The sequence below is a fragment of the Suricata suricatta genome, chromosome 13 (genome assembly GCF_006229205.1).
Source record: "Suricata suricatta isolate VVHF042 chromosome 13, meerkat_22Aug2017_6uvM2_HiC, whole genome shotgun sequence".
Taxonomy (NCBI): domain Eukaryota; kingdom Metazoa; phylum Chordata; class Mammalia; order Carnivora; family Herpestidae; genus Suricata; species Suricata suricatta.
The window spans coordinates 28,666,236-28,680,601 of NC_043712.1; positions in this window are offsets into that span (position 1 = coordinate 28,666,236).

Below are 14,366 nucleotides of genomic sequence, written 5' to 3' on the forward strand. Positions count from 1 at the left end.
AGAGAGAGAGAGAGAGAGAGAGAGAAAAGATGCATTATCTATAGCAAAATAGCAATTAATGACAGCAGTTTCTCATCATAAACAATGCACATAAGGAGACAATCGAACAGCATTTCTAAAATATAGAAAGGAAAAACTGCTTTAGATTCTATACTTAATAATATATTTCTGAAAAATGAAGATGAAAGACCATTTTAATCACTGAAAATCTGAAATATGTCATAATTAGTAGAAATTTATGATAAGAAGTGTTAAAAATTTCTTCTGGCAGAAGGAAAATGATAACTGATGAAAATACAGATCTTTGAAGTAATGAGCACTATAAATGATGAAGACACATGGTTAAGATTTTTTCTTCTTGTTCAAATCTCTTTAAAAGATGACTGAATATAAAAAATGCAATGAGGAACTATTAGTATATACAAAATAAGATTATGAAAATAAGGGTACATATGTTAGCAGGAGAGAAATAGAAATATACTATTAAGAGAATTTTGCACATTCCATGAAGTATTTTGATATTAAAATGGACTATAAATTAAACTATAAATTAAAGATATATAAAGTATACCCTAAAACAACTAAAATAAAGAGCTATAGCATAGAATCTAAAAGGGAAGTTAATATCGGAGCATAGAAAATCAATTAATTTAAACCAAGGCTGGATAAAGAGAAAAATAAAAGGGAAAAAACACAAACTGGTAAAGAGAAAAAGAAGAAGATGGTAGATTTTTAATCCAATGATGTCATTAATCAGAAGTAAAGCAAGATAACCCCCCCTTTTTTTCTTACAAGCCCTGACAATTTGTATATAACATGTGACTTAATTACAACTAATCAATCAGTTGTTTCTCAGAATGTTTAAACTTGAAGAAATCATGCTTATGTTCAGGATCAGTTGGAGATGAAGTGTGACAGGTGAATTTCGTGTCTAGAGTTATGTTGACAAGTGTGTACTGTCAGTGGGTCCCTAGTTAATGACAGAGTGTTGACTTGCCATTGTATCAGATATGCTTGTCCCTTGTAAATAGTGTCAGTGTGTCTTACCCTGTTGGTTCTCATTAGAACTTGGTTTTTAAAATCTATTTATTTCATCATGTAAGGAATTTGATATTCTTCTAACAATAGGGATATGTTGATTGCTGAAATCAATAATTGCTGATCTAAAATCAAATGATACATTTCTGAATATCTATAAAAACCAGTAATTTTTTACTCTCAAAAGAGCAAAAACAACCCCTAATTAAGTTATGCAGTAAAATTTGATTTTAGAAAAATTGCATTCTGGTGGTAGGAACAAATAAGCACAAAAACAAGACTCAGTTAATATATAAGAAAATTATTTTCAAGCATACTAAGAACTGATATAAATATGAATAATGGGACAGAAAATGACTATAATTGTTTCAGATGAAAACTTCTTTAGCTTGAGTGGTCAAGGAGTTAAGCGGTAAATGTTAGAGTGAGAATACAACTATTGAAAGTTGTAGAAAAAATGTAGAATAAAACTACATTTCCTTTTGTTTCCGTGTCAGCTTACCCAATAAAATGAATATCCTGTGTTCCAAATCCACACCAGAGCAGTTACTCCTACCAGTTGTGCCTAAAAATGCCCATATCCATAGCGCTCCGGTATTAGGAATTAATTTTTTTGTTGTGGTTTTAATCTTTGTCAGTCTCATGAGTGAATTTTTTTTTTAATTTTTAGAATACTTTTTAACTTTGGAAGTTCCATTTTCATATCATTGACCCAGTTTCTTTTTTTAAATTGGAATTTTTTTAAACTGATGATTTTGTTTTATACATAGACTATGAGAAGAACTTCTTTTCAAACTGTACGTATATGCTCCGTCCTCCAACATTTATTCAGGCTCAGCTCACTTGCACCACCTCCCGCACCCTGCATCATACATAAGCATGCCGTGAAACCCATAGTTTGAATCACTGCCATAGTGTGGCTCCATCATTGTTGGAGAGTGTTATATCCTTCAAATATTTCCAGGTACTAATATGTGAGTAATTTCTAATTTTAAACTTGCTACTAAGCAAGTTTGCAAACAAGTATGCATTCAGGGTATATCACCTGTGATAAGAGTTAATTCTAATGGTTATGATGAAAAGTACAGGAGCTATTTTTTTAAATGGTTTTGGAAGTTTTTTTAATTTTTTTGAATGTTTATTTGTTTTTGAGAAAGAGAGAGAGAGAGAGAGAGAGAGAGAGTTTGAGTTAAGGAGGGACAGAGAGAGAGAAGGAGGAGACACAGAATGCAAAGCAGGCTCCAGATTCTAAACTGTCAGCACAGAGCCCGATGTGGGGCTTGAACTCATGAACTATGAGATCATGACCTGAGCTGAAGTCAGATGCTTAACCAGCTGAGCCACCCAGGCACCCAAGGAGCTATTTTTAAATAAGATAAAGTCAACATAGACAAAGCCATTATGAAATTATTACTTTTATTTTCTGAAAATGATGAACTTACCTAAAAGTACTGAAATATAAAGTCTTGATATTTTAATATTATAAAATTTCCTTAAGTTGGTTATGAATCATAATTCCTTCTGGAAAGTAAAAAAGGAAAAGTTACATCATATCCTTTTTTTCCCCTGACAATGTAGATGATCAGAAAATGATGGAATAGCCTAAGATTTGGAGTCCAGGAAAGTTGTAGGTTCCACTTAAATGTTGAGGTTTAAGTTGCTTCTACCTTAGTCTCTTCCAGAAAACGTTAAATTGGAGGTTCATGCTTTTGGGCAGCTCTAAATAATACTATTCAAATATCATCATGTTCATTATTCCTTATATGTGTTGCTTTCCTGGTAATCCCTCAGGAGAAGTGATGATTAACAAAATAGTAATATGACATTTTTGAGTTGTTTTCAAAATTCCTTCAACTTAATTTCTAAAAATACTCAGTGAATTGTAGGGTGATTCAGGTTTATAAATACTCCTACGCTTAATTTAGATAGGATAGTCAATAAGGCAAGTTGAGACTTCCAGAAAAATATAAATGAACTTGTCAGAATCAGATCTGTAGAAGTGCTTCAGATGTTAGACTGGATCATGAAAGAAGTATACAGACAATAGTGTGACTTGTAGTATTTATATATCTGTGTATTACTCATACGGTTTGATTTGACATCTGTCTTCATAATGGTTGAAGAAGACCTGGAATGGGAAAAGAAGTTAGGTATGCTAAGAGAGTCAGGACCTTCTTAATCTGTAACTATGTGAAGACTAGACATCAGGATTTCCTGTTGGTCCTTTCTGCTTCAGTAATTGAAGATCTCTTGTATCTTATCTTGGAAGTTTCTTTTTTGTTCATATTTTATTAAATTTGTACCAGTCTTTCTTAGTTGTCTAAGGTGTGAATGCCTTACCACACTTCTAATTTTAGCTTACATTTGTCAGTTTGGTTCTTGCTTCTCATGCCCTGAGTGCCTGATTACAAATTCTAACTGTCGAGTTGCCTCCTATAATGCTTTGTCCAGAGGTACTGCATTTGGGAGACATTAATAAGAGTGAGCTCTGGCCACTGGACAGAATCAGCTGATTTTAGAGTATTTGGAGCCCCATCTTTTTGACGGAAGCACTCACCCAGAATTAAACTATGGAGATCTTCTCAATATTGTTTCATCACCTATACTTTCGAACATGCACTTGGAGAATTGGCTGCATGCACATATATAGTTAAGCATATATATAAACTTTTTTTCCTGAGTTCCAGTCACAGAATTGAATATATAGACAGCGTTCTTAGGAATAAAAGGCTAAACTGAACCTGAATGGTTTCCTCTGGGTATGGTTAGTCACATTGTTTTTTCAATATATTTGTTCCTTTTTTATTCTATAAACAGAATTGTTTTCTTTACTGAGTTATCTTTCAATAGTGTTCCGTAACATATCTGACGTACTTTTAGACCTTATGCTTGTGAAATAGTGTGTTACAGTATCCGAAACTTGATACATTTTATATAATCAAACCAGCCATACTTTTTTGGTAATAACTTATTTTATTTAGAATTTATCTATTGTGTTATGTTCTGGTTTGGAAGTTTGTTGAGCTTACTGTTTTTAAGACATTGTCATGACTGATACAAAACCTAATGTCTTTTTTCTTAGAAAACTGTACTTACTACTCCACACATACTTTAAAAGAAGTAATTCTGGCATGTTTCTTTAAGAAAAAATAAGTAAGCTATCATACTCTGGCAATATTTTAGTGCCTGTCTATTAAAGTGTAAAATAATAAACTGCTATATACATCAGTTAAGGATAAGCTTTTAAATAAAGAGTTACAAGTGATCATAAAATAATTGATTGACGGTTTTTTAAGAACATAATAAAAATCCTCCAAAGTTATATCCAGAAGCCTTTAAGGTCTTACATAAAAAGCCACTTCCCAAGACTGACAGCAGAGAATTTTGACCTAGAATAGGGGAGACCAACCACTCCAATTAACTATTCCAGTCTTCCTAGGCCTTACTATCTAAGATGTGTACTTCGGTTTTAAAATAAGAACATCCTGGGAAACCTAGAATGAGTTGGTTATCCTACCCAGATGCTAAGTGTAAATTCAGTTAACAGCAAGGTTTTAGGAAATCCACACTGTACATGAACAAGATAAAACAAGCTAAACCAATTGTAGATTTAAAAGGCAATCAAAGAGGGTTCCAGAGTTAACTCTATATTTGGCGGAGAGCAGAGCACACCTATGTAAGCCTGAGTGCAGGAGAGAAAGAGAGAAAGAAAGAGAATGAGAAAGAGAGGAAGGAAGGAAGGAAGGAAGGAAGGAAGGAAGGAAGGAAGGAAGGAAGGAAGGAAGGAAGGAAGGAAGGGGAGAGAAAGAGAAAGAGGGAGGGAGGGAGGGAGGGATTGAACAGGTTCCACACCCCATACAGAGCCTGGCATAGGGCTCTATCCCACAAACTGAAATCATGACCTGAACTGAAATCGAGTCAGACACTTAATTGAGTCACCCAGGCTCTCCCAGAGTAACCTATTTTAAATTGTAAAAAATTAAATAAACCATCATCTTCATTAAATAAAAGAGGCTATAGGAAAGATTGAGATAATTGCTTTTTTTTTTTTAATTAAAAGATAGGCTGAATAGCAGAAAGGACGAAGTTGAAAGACTAAGTTGTGTTGTTACAGTCTAATGTAAGGGATTTAACTAGAATGTAGCACATAAATAAAAAGTTGGAAGGGGGAAGAGGTATTACAAACTTCTCTGTATTTGGATTTTCAAAAATAAAGACTAGAATAGAGAAGACAATCTAAGAAAAATAGGTATCATCTTCTAAAGCACAGAGTGCACTTACACAGAAACATACATTTTATGTGAAAAGCATGCATCTAGTACTTTTTAAAAGAAAATAGAATATTCTATTTGGGATATATGGGATTAGGAGAAAAAAGATATGAGGAAAGTATATAGTTATTATATAAATATTTTGTCTTTATATGACAAAATGGAGAAAAAAGGACAAGGCACAGTGGTAGAGAGTACAAAATAAGTGAAATTAGTTGAAAAATACTGAAGGGACAAAATCTATCAATAAGAAGAGAGCAACCCAGAAGAAAATGGTAAAGTACATTAAATGCCATTTACAAAGGGGGAAATAAATTGCCGCTAAATACTAGAAAAATGACATTTAGAATACATTTCTCAGTCTTCCCTTGCAGGAAATGTTGTCCAGTTTACTGAGTTCTGGCCAGTAGATTGTGGGAAGATGTGATATATATGGTAATTCCATTCCTGGTTTATAAAACCTCCCCACTTGAATCCTGTACTTTCTTTCCCCATTGATTAAATACATACAGGAATGTGGAGCCTTAAGATGGAAGGTATATAGATAAATTCCTGAATGCCAGCAGGACTCAGAGCCTTCCTGTCAGCCTGCTCCATACTGAGAGGTAAGTTAGAAGGACAGTTTTACTGTGTAAAACAAATTTTGGGATTGTCATAGCACTTAACCTCTCCTTACTCCTGCCAAATATAAAGAACTGTTGAAATTCTCCAGTGCAGTAAAATACCTTCTACATGAAGGCTTAGGATGTAGTGTTTACGGATATAAACTTAGAAAGGAAAGTATTCATGAGAAAAGTACATACCTATAGTTGTTACCTATACTAAAAGTGGGAAAAGATTGCAGAATGCTTTGTACTAGTATCTGTATCATTTATTTGAAAAGATGGTGATATGGTATGGTAATGAGGTAGCAAATATGGTAACACGTTACATCTGTTATTTTTAACATTTAATGTGCTTACCTGCTTTACTAATAAAAGAAAGTGGAACTTGGAGTAAATAAACGTTAATAAATTTCTGATAATTTGTTAGATTGAAGAAAAATGTGAATATACGGTTTGGATAATTTCATTCAATACCAAATAAAATAAATCTTGATGCCTAGATTTCATACATATATATATATTTAGAATTTAGTCTTTTTATTTTTTATTAAGGGCAAGAAGTTTTTTGGTTATGTTATGTTGGTTAGATAAGGACAAGGTAAGAAATATATAAAATTATACATGTTGAAGCAGCATGTCTCAATCCTAGGATGCCTCCACTTCTTTACCATAATAGATACAGGAAGTTAAAATGATATTGGGGGGGGGGCGCCTGGGTGGCTCAGTCGGTTTAGCGTCCGGCTTCAGCTCAGGTCATGATCTCACAGTTCATGGGTTCGAGCCCCATGTCGGGCTCTGTGCTGACAGCCAGCTCAGAGCCTGGAGCCTATTTCGGATTCTGTGTCTCCCTCTCTCTCTGACCCTCCCCTGCTCGTGCTCTCTCTGTCTCTCAAAAATAAAAAAAAAATAATGATATTAAGGTTTGAATTGATAGATCATTTGAAATTTAGAGCTCTTATAGTATTGTGAAATCCTTTCTATTTAGGTCCGGTATACTCACGTCTCCCCTAGGATTTTTCCTCTTTCTGTATGCCAGATGAAATTCTCCCACTCCATTATATTTTTTGGATATATTTTGGACTTAGAAATCTTGGGTTGACTTCCAGTAATGTTAAAAGTTTATTAAGTGCTTGTTTATTTATTGGGTTTTCTAGTATATTATGGATGGAAACATTTTGTTATTTTGTCTGTTAGCCAGAGTGTATAATAATATAAATAAATAATTATTCTTTGATATATATATATATATATATATATATATATGTGTGTGTGTGTGTGCGTGTGTGTGTGTATATGTATATATATATATATGTATAGTTTAACACGCTGCTTTTGGATAAGTTGATAAAATGCTTTCACATCGATATACCTAAAGACCTGGCTAGTGGTTACTTATATAATAGCCTATTTATTATTTAGCCTTTAGATCCCTATCTGTTAGTGGAGACCTTTATAAATGTACCAAGTATATAACATAGTAATAGTAAAGTCAGTATACTGACAATTTTTACTGTTTGCAGTTAATTTATTCATAATAAAAAACACAGTTTAATTTTAAATACCTAAAAGATGGTTAAACTTTTTTTCTCAAAGTTTTTAGTTTTGTACGTTAGATTCAGTGTTTTTTAATATTCAATTGTTTTTATTTCTTTTTTAAATTTACAATAGTTTATTGTCAAATTGGTTTCCATATAACACCCAGTGCTCTTCCCCACAAGTGCCCCCCTCCCTGATTCAGTGTTTTTGATATTCCCTCATCTGATATTCTGTGCTTCATCTTACTCTCATTACTTTTATATGTTTATCCTCAATTATTATCTTGAAGAGATTCTCAATTATGGAATTTCCATGTGGAAATGTACACTGCCTGGGTAGTTGCATTACTGTTAAGAAAATTTTTCTAGCTCTGTATCTGTTTGAAAGAGGTACAGTTTTGAACAACTGGGTTATGCTTATTTAAGGTTTTTAACTTTCTACACAGAGAAAGTTTTAACCCACTTAGCATTTAGGGAAAATATTACTAATTCAGGATAAGGGCCATTTATAGAACCAGTTAATCATTTGCCAGAAACCTTGTTTCAGAGGAGACAATAGGAACCAGTTCCAAATGAGTTTCAGAAACGCAAAGACACTTCAGGTTTGCAATTGGCAAGCAATGAGAACTTAAGCAGGATTTGGGCTTTTGGTTAAATATGACAGTTGCCTTGCAATACATACCCATGCCCGTAACCAAAATACCAGAGCTTTCTTTGACGCTACCGGTAGAGTCCAGTGTTACGTTGTGTATAATGTGTCGTTGGGTTATTGCATGGCTGTTAGAAAACGATATTTGTGGTTGGTTTTTATTGTCACATGAAGTTCAAAAGTATGACCTTTAAAGCATAACTCAGCAAACACTCATCTGAGAGATTATGAGACAGTTATTTCATAATTCCTCATCCCCTGCCAAAGCCATCTCTCTGAAGAGCAGATCTGGGATCGTCACTGATGAAAAGCTAAATTTGTTTCATTGCTAAGGAATTTTATTTTAGAATTTTATTTTGTTCATCAAGGTGCGTAACAGATAAAACAGAAGCTAGTACTAGTTCTTTCAACAATAGAGGAGAGAAAATTATATTTTGTGGATAGGTTCAAGTGTGGTTTAATGTAAAATTATGCAGCCTCTATGGAAAAGCGGTATGGAGGTTCCTCAAGATATTACAAATAGAATTGCCGTTTGATCTAGAAGTACACTGCTGGTTGTATGTCCAGAAGAATTGAAAGCAGTGTCGCAAAGAGGTTTTTGTACATCCATGTTCATAGCACCGCTTTTCACAACAGCCAAGAGGTGGCAGCAAACCAGCTGTCCCTTTGCAGATGAATAGATGAACAGAATATGGCAGGTACGTACATGCGGTCTCATTAAGACTTGAAAGGAAACTGTCGCATACTGTGACAATGAATGAATATCGATGACAATATGGATAAACCCTGCAGACAGTATACTAACTGAAATTAGCCAGTCACAAAAAGACAAATACTGTCTGATTCCATTTATATGAAGTCTCTATAGTGGTCGGATTCATAGAAGAAAGTTGCCAGGGCTTGGGGGGAAAGGGAAGAAATGGTGAGATCTTTAATGTGCATAGACTTTCAGGTTTGCAAGTTGAAAAAGTCGTGGCAATTGGTTGCAGAACAATGTGAATATATTTAATGTTATTGAATAGTATACTTAAAACTGGTTAAGATGATAAATATTAGGTGTATTTTACCACAACTGTAAAAAATATAGGCTCATTCTACTTATCATATTTTTGGCAGTAATAAAGAAGAATATCCTGGAACTAAAAATATATGCTACATTGTCTGAAACAATATTTGAGAGGTAGCCTCAAATAAGTATAGAAATACTAAACTGTTGGTTAGAAAAGTCTGAAATGACAAGAAAAGCAGAAATCCATCCCTCTGAAGTATGGTAACAATTTTCTGAGCTAGTCTCTTGGCTCTAGCTAGCTTTTTTATTAGTTTCCTTCTTTCTACAGCCATTCTGAGATTACAGACAACCAGTATGTAACACAAAAGGTAGCATTTTGAGAGGAAAAAATCAAGGACATTTCTACCTTACATTACACACTAAAACAAACTATAGTTGGACTAAACATTTTAATATCAAACCTGGAACAAATATTTCTGGTTGTTTTTGAGTATTTAGCACATTTCTAAAAAAGAAGAGAAATGAAATATCAAACATTTAATAGATCAGAAAGCCTACAATATATGTCCTTCTCTAAATTAAGAAAAAAATAAGTAAAGGACAAAGATAATATTAGGAAAGATACAGATAATATAATAAAACTTCCATATTCTTAATATACCTAGGATAATAAAAACTTAATGAGAGTATTCTTCAATGAGGAAAATAAAGAACATAGGTTATTCACAGAATAGAAGCTGTCAGTAATAAATTTTGAAGAATTCAACTGAAATACAAAAATTAAAAGGTAAGCAAATGGAAGTAGCAGTGACTTTTTTTGCTTACCAAATGTACAGATAGTTAGAGAGAAAATAGTATATGTTGAAATTGCTGTTCTTTTACATTGTTGGAAGTATTTTAAGTTGTAGTGAGAGCCTCAAAATTACTGTATTATTGATGGTGTATTTTTATACTATGCAGAATCTGTGCAAGGAAAAAATCAGAATGGTGGTAATATATTTATACCTAATGAAATTTAATGTATCATAATTTATAGTTGCAAAAATTACCAATAACTTAAAAAAGTGGAGTGGATAATTTATATGCCAGTGAAATGAAATTTTATACAGGCTAAAAGAATGGTTTTGAATAACATTTAAGAAAAAACATGTTATAAGACTGCATATATTAAAAAACAATACAAGAATATAGAAAAAAATAAAATTATTATAATATACTTAGTGATGCTTTTAATGGATGGTCAGATTATGGTTAATTTTTTCTCTGAGATGTCTTATATTTTCTAAAACTATATATTTTTATTCTAAAATAAGTATTTTGAACATCATTAAGTGTAACTATAGCATTCAGAATTAGAATATGTATTATATACTGAAAATTCTAAGTAGAGTTTTGTATTCTCATTATATATAATATTTCAATTCTAACAATATGTCCCATTTTCTATTTTGTCTTATGTTGATTGCTATTTCTGAGGTACACAAAAGCCTTTGGTGGTACATTTGATTTTCACGAAGCATTCCATTTTCTCATCTTTCAAGGTGAAGAGTTGAAAACTTAAAAATTGATTTGAGAAAAGTAGAAAGGAATTAAGAGGAGGATGTTCTTGGAATTCTAAGCAGTGTAGTCAACTAACATCTATAAGTATTTATGGGTCAGGGCCCCTATTAGACCATGAATCAAGGAGATTAGAGAGGCCTGGAAGGAGAAAGAGATACAAGTATTTGTTAAAAATAGGGTGGTAAGGTAGGTTCTAGAATTCCTGTCTGTAATGGAAAAAAAAATTGGAGCAAGTCTGAGACTTCAACTTGATATCAATAGAAATTGATAAAGTAGTGAAATTCTTTAATTTATCTTCTTGTATTTCCATGCATGGACCTGTTCTTTTCCTCCAGTCTCCTGTAGGGCCTATTATGTTTTCTTGTCATTATTGGTTTGCAGTTTTTTCCTCCACTGGACTTGAGCCTTCTGTAAAAACAGAATCTACCTCTGTCTTCTGGTTCTATCACTTAGGCCAGCGCTTGGTTCAAAACATACCCAGTCAGTATGTGTTCCAAAAGTTCCTTTCCTTCTTCTTCTTCCCTCTACTAACTAATATTACTCAGGAATAAATATGTAATAAATGTTTAACATAAAATATTGTTGGGGCCCAGTAGGCAAAAAATACCCTCAAACAATATTTGGCCTCCTGGGCCGCACATATGGCTTCTGTTCATCCTATGATTTTCTCATTGCTTTGCAAAGAGGCATATACTTTTAGGCTTTGAATCAACTTGGGTCAGTCAGTGACCTTCCCTTACTTTATTTTCTGGCTCTTTGTCTGCTGTTGGGAGTGAACATAATTCTCTGCCAAAAGATTTGCTCATAAAAGGATGAGCATCCTACCCTTGAATAATTGATGAAGGGCCTTAAGGAATGTATATCTCCTCAAAGAATTCTACAGGCTTATCTTATGCTTAAAACCAGACTATTATTAGGAGATTCCTCTTTTATAATGACTTAATCCTGTTACTTACTACTGTCCTGATAAGAATGACCTTTTCCGGAGCATGTTATTACTTCAAGGACCTTGAACTATGTAACCATTAAAAACAATGTAATCACCCATGGTATATAAGACCCTGACTATCCAATAAAGTGTGGCTTTACCACCATCCATGTTGTCTGTCTTGTCTTGTCTCGTCTTGTCTTGTCTCATCTTGTCTTCTTTCCTAAAGATATTGCGCCAACACCAACCCCCTACTCGGGACCTTTCGACTGTGGTGCGTGGGTTGGTCCCCCGCAAACTATCTCATTTAATCCTCATATCTACCTATTACATTGTTAATGCCCATCCTCATACCAAACATGTAGAAGAGAAAACCAAAGATCAGCCTGGGCAAGAAAGCCGCACAACTGCTTAAATTTCTAAGTAGACATATGAATAGCTAATGTGAACAGTGAGGGAATGGAGGAGATAAAATATGGGGGGAAATGATACCTTGCAGTGTTTTGAAGAATGTTTTAACATATTTTCTAAATTGATGGTGATTATCCAAAATTTACTTTGAAGGAATTTGACATCTTATGTGAACTAGGGGTCGTTTAAATTTTGACAGTTTGTGATAAATGCAGGTAAACTCAACAGTTAAAATGTGTATACCCTACTAATGTGGTTGACAATTTAAATTAAAAAATAGACTCCTTTCACTGAATGAGTCCATGTTTCTTTCTTGGTAACTTAGATTATTTTATAATTTGCATGAAGCAGTTTACATGAATATAACATGCAAATGGTGTTGTCCATTTGACTTTAAATAATTCAAACAAAGTAATACTCCATTTCACTTAAAATTTCAAAATATGACATCCAGTAAATAAGATAATATCAAATCTTTTTTCCCCAGATAATATGATTGGCTCTATTGCTCTTAAACTCTAGAAACTGAAATTCACATGGCAGTGTTAAAATGCCACAGCATGTGGCTCAATTCCATCAAAAAAAATGCTTTCAACACATTCTAGTTTTCATAAATCAAATACTGTGCTTTGAGGCACGTTTGTACCTTTGGATCAACCTGTACAGCTGAGCAAACATTTTCTAATGAATTTCATTAAGAGTTCAAATCTGCATTAGAGATGAACTAAATGGAAAATGTAGCCCTTGAAGAAATGGGATTAGAGTGCTGCTTCTCTTTCCGTATCTTCTTCATGAAGCTTGCTCCATAGAGAGTTTCCTAGGCAAAATGCCTTCTGGCTCATGGGTCAATCCAACTGTGCCCTACATTTATCCTGCAGCTCAAACTCTTAGAATAATGAGAGGTTTCTAAAAAGGAATTCTAATTCAGAATTCAGAGAACTGTGCATGGCTCCTTGCTTATGGGACAAATGAGAGATAGAAGGTCTTAAGTTATACCTGCCTTGACTATAGTTTTACTAAGTAAATAACTATCAAATCCCGTTGCATTTTTTCATCTAATAAATAAAGCCACACTTTTAAAATAGTTTTCTTTTGCCTTCTGTTTCTTGTATGGTTATATATAGTTTGTTAGTAAATGTTTTGTTTTAGAGTAATTTTATATTTACAGAATGATTGTAAATATAGCAGAGTTTTCATATGCCCCTCCCCTAGTTTTTCCTATGATTTATACCTTACCTTAGTATTTGTCACAATTAATGAACTGATATTGATACATTATTATTAAAGTTTGTACTCTTTCAGACATAAGGTGGTTTTTAGTAATTTGAGGATTCTGTCCAGATTATCACACTACACTTAGGAGTCATGTCTTCTTAGGATCTCCTTGGCTGTGACAGTTGCTTAAATTTTCCTTGTTTTGATGTTTTTTTAGGATGTCTGGTCAGATATTTTGTAGACAGAGCATTGTACGGAAATTTGATGTTTTCTCTCATGGTGAGACATGGGTAATATGTTTTTGGAGAGGAAAACCACAAGGGTAAATCAGACTCTCACATCCCATTAAGGGCCTCCACTAGAGACCACCCCATGTAGGTCACAGCTCCTCCTGGCCCAGAAAGACCCAATAATATCCAATCCCAAAACAACCTAGAGGCCGTTCCACCTTGTGGAACCTGCCTATCTACCTTAACTGTGTACTCTTGCTTTAATGAACTTGTGCTTGCTACTTTTCTTCTGGCCCTTTTTGGAGCATGAATCCCCACTGTAAATCTAAAGAATCCATTCACATAATGCAGATTCTCCTACCATTATCATATGATTTAAGGTTCTTTCATATTCTTTTATGGCTTGATAACTTGTTTCTTTTTATCACTGAACAATATTACATGGGTGTGTTAAATATCCATTCACATTTTGAAAGACTTTGTGGTTGTTTCTAGTTTTTGATATTATAAATAAAGCTTCTATAAAGATTTGTATACAGATTTTTGTATAGGCGTAACTTTTGAAATCAGTTTGGTATGTGAGTGTTAGGTAGCAAAGTAAGACTATTTAGAATTTGATAAGAAACTATCAAACTGCCTATCATTTTCCATTCCTATATAATGATTGTGAATTCCTGTTGCTCCTAGCCTTGCCAGTGGTTGAGAGTTGACATTGTTGCCTTCTTCTTTTCTTCCTCCTCCTCCTCCTCGCAATTTTCTGTCTTCTCCTCCTCTTCCTCTTCCTTTGCATTATACATGTCCCTGATGGTTATGTGGTGATATGTTTTTGGTGTTTTAATTTTAAGTTCCCGAATGACAAATGACAAGTATTTATTCCCAAGATGTTTGCCATTTTTATAACTTCATTTTTGATAT